The sequence below is a fragment of the Octodon degus genome, unplaced genomic scaffold (assembly GCF_000260255.1).
Source record: "Octodon degus isolate 3935 unplaced genomic scaffold, OctDeg1.0 scaffold00111, whole genome shotgun sequence".
NCBI classification, from domain to species: Eukaryota; Metazoa; Chordata; class Mammalia; order Rodentia; family Octodontidae; genus Octodon; species Octodon degus.
This window is the reverse complement of record NW_004524687.1, coordinates 804,948-812,872: the sequence shown is the minus strand read 5'-3', so window position 1 is coordinate 812,872 and position 7,925 is coordinate 804,948.

The following is a 7,925-nucleotide window of genomic DNA, read 5'->3' as shown; positions in this document are numbered from 1 at the left end:
TCACTCTGCCAATTTCCCTGCCACTTCCTTTTGTCTCTTGCCCTTGATCCTCTGATCCACTTCCCATCTGGAAGAGATCCATCTTCTTATTTCCTTTATCTTTCCCTTTTTTTCTCTTAGTTAATACTTTGCCTTACTCAAGTGATAGGTATCATACAGTATTCAAGTTTATGTATATGATTTACTTCACCCAAATTTCTATTCTCTGGGTGTCTCTATTTTACCATAAATATCTCCAAGTAGTTCTTCATTATACCTGATTAATATTCCATTATATATAGACATCACATTTTCTTTATCCAATCATCTGTTTATGAACATACAAGCTGATTCCAGGATTTAACTACTATGAATTATGTTGTTATAAATATTGGGATGCATGTATCATTGTATTATGATGTCTTAAACTCTTTATGGAAGATATTTAGAAGGGGAATAACTGGGTCATGTGAAATTCCCAATTTTATTTCTTTGAGAAATCTCCATATTGATTCCAATAATTATTGCACTGGTTTTTATTCCCATCACCAATGTAGGAGAGCTCCTTTCTCACACAACCGCATCAGAATTTGTTAATTTTTGATTTCCTGATGATTGCCATTGTTCCTGGATTAAGATGTAATCTTAGTCATTCTTTGAGTTGCATTTCTCTAATGGTCAGAGGTGCTAGAACATTTTTCATACATTTGTTGGCCATTTTTATGTCTTTATCTGTGAAATATTTGTTCTTTTCACTTACTGTCTTTAATTTTAAATCATCTATTTGTGTTTAGGAATGGACTCAGGGAGAAAGGAATTATAAAAACAATACCATTAAAGATGTCAACAAAAATAAAATATCTAAGTATTAACCAAGGAAGCAAAAGACCTCTATAAAGAAAACTACAGTGCTTTGGAAAAGGAGATCTAAGAGGACACCAGAAAGTGGAAAGATGTCCCCTCCTTCTGGATAGGTGGAACTAATATTGTCAAAGTGAGGCCATGCTCCTAAATTGTTATATAGATTCACTGAAGTCTCAATCAATATACCAACAACACACCTTATAGTTCTGGACAAAAATCCTAAAATTGATATGGAGCAAGAAGAGAAATAGAATGGTAAACTAAGTTTTGGGCAACAAGAACAAAGCAGGAGGCTTTACAATTTCTGACTTCAAGATATACTGCAGAACAACAGTGATAAAAACAGCATTCTAGGCTGGGGAGATAGCTCAGTAGAATAAGCGCTTGCCTGGCAAGTGCAAGGGCCTGAGTTCAATCCGTAGTTCCACCAAACAAACAAACAAACCAACCCGAAAATCCCAGCATTGTATTAGAGCAAAAACAGATACATGGACTAGTGGAATAGAATAGAAGATACAGAAACACATACAGATGAATTCAGCCACTTGACCTTTGTCAAGGAGGTCAAAACAATATGTTGCAGATAACATATTTAATAAGTAGTGTTGGAAAAACTGGATAACTGTTTGTAGAAGATTGAAAGTGGCCCTATATTTCTCATTGTGTGCTAAATTAGAATCAAAGTGGATCAAAGATCTCAACATTCAAAAACAAACATTAAACCTACTGGAAAGTAAAATAGATTAAACACTTAAAGCAATAGATGTAGGAAAGGATTTTCTAAGCATAACTTCAATTGCACAGAAAATAATAGAAAGAATCGATAAATGGGATTATATCAGACCCAAAACTTCTGTAGAGCAAAAGAATCAATTAATAGAGCAAAGGGACAGCCTACAGAATTGGAAAAAGAATTTACCAGCTACTACTCCTCAGAGGACTAATATCTAGAATATAAATATATTAAATACATTTAATTCTAATTGCACTTACATCATTCCTTCTTGCCTCTACATTGGTACAACTGCCTATACTCCCAATCCCTTTAACCATTTCCTTTGACATCTTAATATACATATAACTTAGTCTTAGTATCTTAATGTCATTGTTTAATAGTCTTGTAGTACAATGGGAAACGGAAACAATGGAGGCATATTTATTTAACACAGACAGACACTGTCTCAAGAAAAAATGTCATATCTGGAAGGTTGATGGAGGGAGATTTTTCTGAGCTTACAAAGGGTAGTATCTGGATGTTTTTGATAGGTTATTTGCAATGTGCATCATAGTGACTAGTTATTTTTAGAAGACAGAAGTAATATGAACTATAACAGGAACTGTTACCTAGACAACTAACAGAAGTTGAAGTATACTGGCAGGGAAGGCATTTTTTTTGCTACATTCCACCCTCTTTTCTCAGCATATCTTTGTTGTGCATGTTACATATGATCTTCTGAGCTGATGCCAACTTAGAGCAATAACATTAGGGCTGTCAGTTGTCCAAGGATGGGTCCTAGCCAAGGTGTGCAAGATTGGAAGGTTTTGCCTTGTAATAGGGTTTCTCCTTATATTGTTGTTTTAGGAATGTAGGTCCATCTATTTTGTAACAGTAGTCTGGAAAGGGAGTTAGTTTGACCCTGGAGTGTATCTCATATGCTTTGGGCTCTCATCATCTTTATCATTTGTAGAATAATGGAAAGTGCTCTACTGTTTGTTTTCTATTCTTTTGGAGTAACTGTCCACAGATCTAAGGTGAAAAACCACAGCTAGCAGGAAAAGGGGGTGCAAAGCAGTCTGAAAAAGCACCAAAAAATCAAGGAGAGAAATATATTGAGGTATAGAGAAATCCTGTGAATTGTGTCTTCAAGCTTCTGCCATGTGTGGACTGGTCAGCATCTGAGGTAACCACAGCAGAGCTGTGGGTACATCATCTCTTAAAAGCAAGCTTCAGAGGAGCTCTCTGGCCCAGGTAAAGTCCAGAAATTCTCTGGATGATCTCTTTTAACTCTGGAATGGTGAATTTAGGGCTGGATTTTGGAACTTTAAGAGCTCTAGAGATAGTTAATATGCACCTGGGTTATACGTGTGTACTGAGGTATCTATAGATATAGCTGGTCTTTCAGCTCAATTTTATGGAGCAAGTTATAAGCTGTTCCTGTAGGGTTATATTTTATTTATTTTTTAACTGTTTAAGAACTTTGTGGTCTATATCTTGTATGTAGTTTCTACTTAGTTGTCTCTGCTACAAATGCAGACCCCTTGGCTTTCTAATGGTCAAGGAAAGGTCATATCTAGGAATGATTTTTCCATGGCAGGATGATGCAAACTTCTGTTAGCCTCTCAGCTTGAGTAGGGAATACCTTGGGCCAGCCTGAGTTTAAGTACCAATAAGTGTCTGTAACCCTTATAAGGCTGCCATGTTTTTAAAGGATGATGTTATAGTCAATCAGATCCCCAGAGGGGGCTTAGGCCACTGGACAGGATTATTTTGAGTGCAGGTTTGGCACTGTTTGCCAACATGTTTCCAAATGGCAGCAGGAAGCCACAGACCCTTTTTTTGTCATACCTATTGAGGGCCTACATGAGTTTGTTGTGCAGACTATCCCCGTGGGAGAGTGTTGGCCAAGATAACTTTGTCTAAGGTGACCACAGTATGTCTAGCCTGCCTGACTCCATTCTTAAAAGAACCATTTCTATCTGTAAACAGTGTATACTCAGTGTCTGTCAGGGGTTTCATTTTCAAGTCTGGTCAGCTCAAGAACAGTTCATCAGTCAGTGCTGACAGTCACAGTCTAGTTGGCCCAGTTTGGTGGGCAGGTACATGGCATGATTGAGTGGTTTATCACCATAAGCAGTTTTCTGGATCAAAAAGACAGTGACTATTCGAGCATGGAGGCACATGGGGGAGAAAGGCCTTAGCAAATGGGTCCAAATATTTGCAAAGCATCTTGGAAGCCACCAGTCATCAGTCAAATCCCAGGTATCTGACATCTTGTTTGCAGATTTGTGCCTTTCCCCAAGACACCTGGTAGCCAGTTTCTGTCAGATATTGCTGTAGAGATTCTGTGTCTTTTCAACAGGCAGCTTGGCTGTCATTAATCAGAAGTGCAATGATGTTTTGTGCTAAGAAACTTGTGCAGTCAGTTGTGAGGGCTTCTCAGAGAGGGTGAACAAGTTAGGGAATCTCCAGGAAATTGAGTACAGGTCAGTTGGCTTGTGAATCCAGAACTAGGGTCTTTGTGAAGAGCGGCTGGCTACCCAAAGGCAAAAGAAGGTATTTTTAGGTCCAGGCAGGTACACTAGCAGGGTGTGAGTGGAAGCATAATAGAGGGTAGCTTCAGCAGTACTGACAGCACATAGATCCTGAATGAGCAGAAGAGGTGTATTCCTGAAGTATGACAGTCTATAAACATTTTGTTGTTTTGAAACCTCTGGATGTATGGTTGCATTCTTTTCTTGGGGGACAATGATGGTAAACAGGAAAGGACAAAGAAACAGGCTGTCTTAGAGAAAGCTTTCTAGTGACGTGGGCAAATCTTTTATTAGAACCTCCCCCAAATAGTGGGAGAGCTCTTAAACCTTTGTGGCAAGTGAGTCTAAGTGAGCTGGGCTTTTTGTGTTCTTGTGGAGCAACCCACAAGCAAAGGAGGATGTCTTTTATATTTAGACATTTAAACTCTTCTTGGACTAATGCATCCAGATGTATTAGTCCAAGAAGAGTTTATGGACTGAGAACAACAGTGCAAGGTGATGATTGCATTGCAAATGGCATGGACATCTTATACTGGATGGTAATCCCCACTGGGAATTTCCACCAGGAGGAGAGAAGAGTTCCCAGATGACTGACAGTCTTTCAGGATCCCAAACTGCTTTTGATGGCTGATGTGTGGCTGGCTGCCTGTTTATGACATAAATTATGGGAGCATGCTTGATGGACAGGCCTGGAGGGCAGTCTTCAGCCCATACCTCTGGAAGGAGTGTTTTCAGAATTTCAGGATTGCAGTTTTCTGTCTTAAGCTGATGTAAGATAAACAAGGGGAGACTGAGGGATTGAACCCTTGAACTTGAAGAGGAAGTCCCTTTCCAGAAGTGGTATGGTGCGTTCAGATGTATACAGGAACTCATGGTGAGATGTCCTCCCTGGTTGCAATTTAGTTCCTGGAAGGAAGGATGAGAGGCAAGAGTGACAGTTGCCCTGGTGATGGTTCTATGGGTTCCCAGTGGCCCAGCTCTTAATCTAAAGGGGTGCTTATATTTTAGTGTCCATATCCCATATAACTCACATACTGGGCTTTGCCTAGAGGGTTTGTTCATCTAACAGACTGGATTTTCTTTCATATATCAGGCACTTTTTGTGCAATGAAAGCTGAATTTATCATCTATGTATTTTTGGGGACCTTAGGGTGAAAGGTATGTAGATCCTGTTAGCTTTATAGTCTTTCATAAAAGTCTGAATGGCTTTTATCAGGCTTCTGGGTAACAGTAGCAACTTCTGGCATATTGTTGAGCTTTTTGACCCACTCTTTGATGCTTTTGTGAAACATTTGACTGAGTTGCTTTATTTTTAATGGTGGAAGTGATTGGCTCAGTGGAAACTGCTGTGGTATCTGCCAAGGTGGAATTCTTTGGTTGTGTTCAGAATCAGAGAATAGCAGTTTGATTTTATTTTAATTATGTCATCACTAGGAAAGCCCTTTTTAAAATTCTTGGGCTTGAGACAGAGACTTTTTGGTTAATTAGTTCTATGTCTGACTTCATGTGTGTTGTGTTCTCTGGAATGAAGGCACAAGAGGCAAAACATGGAAGCCTCTCAGAGAGAGACCATTCAGGTGCTCAGCTGGCCAATTGCCTCTTAGCAATATTGGGGCCATCTGTACTAAGTGAAGCAACAGGAGCTTCTCCATTTTGTCCTTATTAGATGCACCCATGAAACCACAGATTAAAGCCCAATCAAGTTCTATAGTTTGGGTAAGGAAGTTCAACTCCTCACCATGGAGCACAGATGGAACAGCCTATTGCTTTTTATGTCTGTTACAAACACTAACCCAATCATTTAACATGCATTCAGAGGTTAAACATTCCAACTCACTTCCCTCTAGGTTGTTTTTGACTAACAAGAGCTTATTGTGCTCTCCTTCTGCCTGTACTGAGCAAACATGGACTAAAACTGGATTCCCCTGGGGGGTCTTATCAGAATCAGGGAGACCACATCCTCCTCCTTCAAGAGGAGGCACTCTAATTGGGAACCAGGAATCCTCCTCCAGACCTTTGAGGGGACTTGAGAAATCTTGAAGGTGCACACAAATTTGGTGTATCTGACATCCAGCAGGTAGACAGTTACATTTCCCTTCATACTAGTATTACATTTCTTTTTCAGGTGTGTAACTTTTTGTTTTTATTGCACTCTCTGTAGGTGCTAAAGTTCTATGTGTTTATTGGTACAAAAATCAGTATAATGAAAAGGGCATATCGAATCTTGCCAGTATTATAAACACAGTTTTAACTTCTCAGATCTTATGAAAGGACTGAGGTATGATGAAAAATATAAAAGTAGGTAGAAATGAGATGAGAAAATTGACAATTTAAAATTGTTCTTTTAAAGAAAAACTTTAACTTCAGAGCACAAGTCCTGTTGATTCACTTTTATATTCTTCCAAAACAACAAGTCAAAGCATCTGCAAAAGGACCTGTCTATTCCTTTCTTTTCATCTGAAAATTGCCTTTCCCTCTACCCAGAAAAGTTACATCAGAGACAGTATTTATTACACATAACTTTTAGATGGCTTACCCTACAACTTGGCAGACAACAAGAATACATATCCAAGATCACCAGTATTGAAAACAGCCTTTAAATGTGTGCCTTATCCCAACTTCATGGGGCCTCATTTCCTTGAGCACCTGCACTGTGCTCTTGAATCCTATATTTACTTTCTAGTAAGTCTTTGTTGGGCTTCTTTTTACTGGAATATCCTGAAAATTGTTTTCTATAAGGAGAATCAGTGAGCCTGCACACTTATTTTAATGAGGAGGGTTACACTCCTTATTTCATCTTTGGAGACCCTTAGACCCGACCTGTGACAGGACTACTTTGAGAACCATGGCTTTAGCACATTAGAGTACTGCTCAGATACTGTAAGTTTAATGGAGATGCACTTGGCTTTTCCTTTTTTTTGACTTTTAAACTTTCAGGGAGTGCTCCATCTCTAAGTGGTTGGTCGGTAATTTTTCTCTTAAATAGAAAGAATTCTGGTGGATATGCAGTTATCTTTTAAGGCTCAGTTCAAACCATAAGCTCCTTTCAGAGACCTTCCTGGATCCCATTTGCTTTGGGTTGAATTGAACACTATTGATTCTGACATTTCAGTCCTTCTTATATCTACTTCAATAGATACTAAAGGGTTTATATATTTGCATTTATAGAAATATCTAGAGCTACATGTAAGCTACATGATTTTAGGAACTATCCTCTTCACTTTTATTTGTGGTTTGCATTAAAGGTGCCCAGCACCTATATTCTGAATGAATAGATGATCTAGCAGTGCCTTAAGTCAAACCTCTAAATCTGATTCCATGAAACTATTTTCCAATAGACCACAGGAATATTGAAAGTCTTATTAATTTAGATGTTCATACTGAGTAAATGCCACATTCTGTCAAATCTTTCTTGTTCAAATCAAGTCTGAGGCTTGATGATGGTATTATTTCAAAAGTTTGGTTATGTAAGGTGGAAGGCCCTTTAAAATGAGTAGAAGACTTAGCACATATTGTATTTTTCCACTGTATGTGGAAAGTAAAAAAATACCAGAATGTAGTGTCTATTCTCAAAAGGACAGGAACCATGATGGTCCAGGTGGAAGCTGAAGTGATAAGGGTGTTTCAGGAAAGTCTACTTAGAATGGAGTATCTGAAGTTGGGCTAAAGAAAGTTGTGGGGAATAAATAAAAGAGCAGAGATGTATAAAGATTAAGGAACTTACATTTTTTAAACTACATTTTGGTGTGGAGGATATCTCAAAGTGCTGTGAGCTAAGGGACTGTTTCCCAGTGCAATGCAATTGGAACATGCTGTGCACTTTCAGAAGC